General features: G+C 42.8%; 1 pseudogene; it reads left to right on the plus strand.

Annotated features, from left to right (window-relative positions):
* Window positions 1–487: 487 nt before the first annotated feature.
* Window positions 488–1,141, plus strand: LOC118544202 (glutathione S-transferase Mu 1 pseudogene; annotated as a pseudogene).
* The last annotated feature ends 956 nt before the right edge of the window (window positions 1,142–2,097 follow it).

Genomic DNA, 2,097 nt, shown 5'->3' on the forward strand with positions numbered 1-2,097 from the left:
TTTATATCATAAAGTAAACTGTTTTTCAAAATCTAATAGGATTATGCTATTGATTCCATCTATACAATGCTAGCTGGTATTGCATACCTATGAACTATGACCTATTATGTTACTGAGCATAGGAGAAAAGGGATTAGTCTGTGAAACAAGCAGCTTTCATGTCTCTGTACAATGTTCACATACCTGTTAACTCAACATTTTATGTTAGTACATGTCAAGCAATAAAACAAAACAAAATAAAAAAGTGATCTGTTCTAATCCTTGAAGCATCTGGCTAGGCTTATTTGGAAAAATTCAGTTTGGGTGCCTATTCAAAATCCAGGCACTGGATATGAAAGAACAGTTTTTGTTAATCTGTTTGTTTTCTTCACAAAGTTGAAAATACTACTGAATCATTGATTTCAACTGCATATGATTCCAATAACTTCTGTAGTGTCTTCTTAAGAATTATTTAATCAGTCTACTCCGCTCAAAAGCCAGCACCGTGGTCATGACCTTGGGTTACTGGGACATTCGCGGGCTGGCTCACGCCATCTGCCTACTGCTGGAGTACACAGACTCACACTATGAGGAAAAGAAGTACACAATGGGGGACGCTCCCGACTATGACAGAAGTCAGTGACTGAATGAAAAATTCAAGCTGGGCCTGGACTTCCCCAATCTGTCCTCCTTAATTAATGGGGCTCACAAGATTACCCAGAGCAATGCCATCCTTCACTACATTGCTCACAAACACAACCTATGTGGGGAGACAGAAGAGGAGAAGTGTTGCATGGACATTTTGGAGAATGAGGTTATTGACACCCACCTATACTTTGCCAGGATGTGCTACAACACTGACTTTGAGAAACTGAAGCCTGGGTACCTGGAGGGACTGCCTGACAAGATGAAGCTCTACTCACAGTTTCTGGGGAAGAGGCTTTAGTTTGCAGGGGAGAAGCTCACCTATGTGGATTTCCTGGCTTATGACCTCCTTGATATACTGCGTATATTCGAGCCCAAGTGCCTGGATGCATTCCCAAACCTGAAGGAGTTCATGTCCCGCTTTGAGGGCCTGAAGAAGATCTCTGCCTCCATGAAGTCCAGCCGCTTCCTCCCAGGTCACCTGTTTCTAAAGATTGCCACGTGGGGCAACAAGTAGGGCCTACATGGGAGGGAGTGCCAGTGAGGAGCCAGAGTTGTGTTTGCTGTGTCTCCCCGAACAGCTGTCTTGCTTCTTTGTCCTTTGTTACATTCCTTTGTCCCCACGAAATACCTATGGGCCCCTTTTTCTCCCTCCCAACCCTGTCTTCATCCAGGCCCTTTGTTGTCAGCTCTCTACTTCAGCAAATTTCCTCCCCCACCAGTGTTATCCCTCCTGCACTAAAGCCAACCAGACCATTCTTCCCTGGGTGGTTGCTCCACCTGCAGGAGCTGGACTGGACTCCTGGCCTGCAGAGCGCTGCTGTGAGCTCCCCCATGCTGCCTCGAAGCCCCGTAAGGCCTGGAGTGCAGGGCCCGGTCCCCCAGGGTGGTCCCTGCCCAGCCCTGCCTGATCCCCAGTAAAGCCTTTCTCACCCTGAAAAAAAAAAGAATCATTTAATCAAACCAGGTGCTAATATCTAGGTATTGTAGCTTATTTTCAGTCTAGGTCAGGGAAAAAGTGATGAGGTTCTGGTGGGAGGGTGGAGGGAGGAAGTTGTAATTATCACTACAAATGCCCTCTGCATCCAACAGTTATGTATATATCACAGTAATTTCCTGGATATTTATGTATATGAATATCTAAATTATCTGGTAAACAGGTAAATTTCAAGTTGTCCATACCTAAAATCATTTGCTTCTTAAGTGCTTCTTACCTGGATTCTCAATGTCATGGACTTTGCTTTACTTCTGTTTTGTAGGCACAGCCAGTCATGAGAAACCTATCTTCCATAGAATTTCAGTCAAAATACAATTATTTGGGTTAATGGCAAAGAACCTTATAATTGCATTGTAAAGAAATTTTTATAATTTTTAATTTAATAGTTTATTTTCAAAATAGTCAAAAAAAAAAGGAACAGTCACTTATACAGGTAGCCTATACTTTTCAAAATTATAGTTGTTATAATATTGTTC

Source organism: Halichoerus grypus, chromosome 3 (genome assembly GCF_964656455.1).
Source record: "Halichoerus grypus chromosome 3, mHalGry1.hap1.1, whole genome shotgun sequence".
Classification (NCBI taxonomy): domain Eukaryota; kingdom Metazoa; phylum Chordata; class Mammalia; order Carnivora; family Phocidae; genus Halichoerus; species Halichoerus grypus.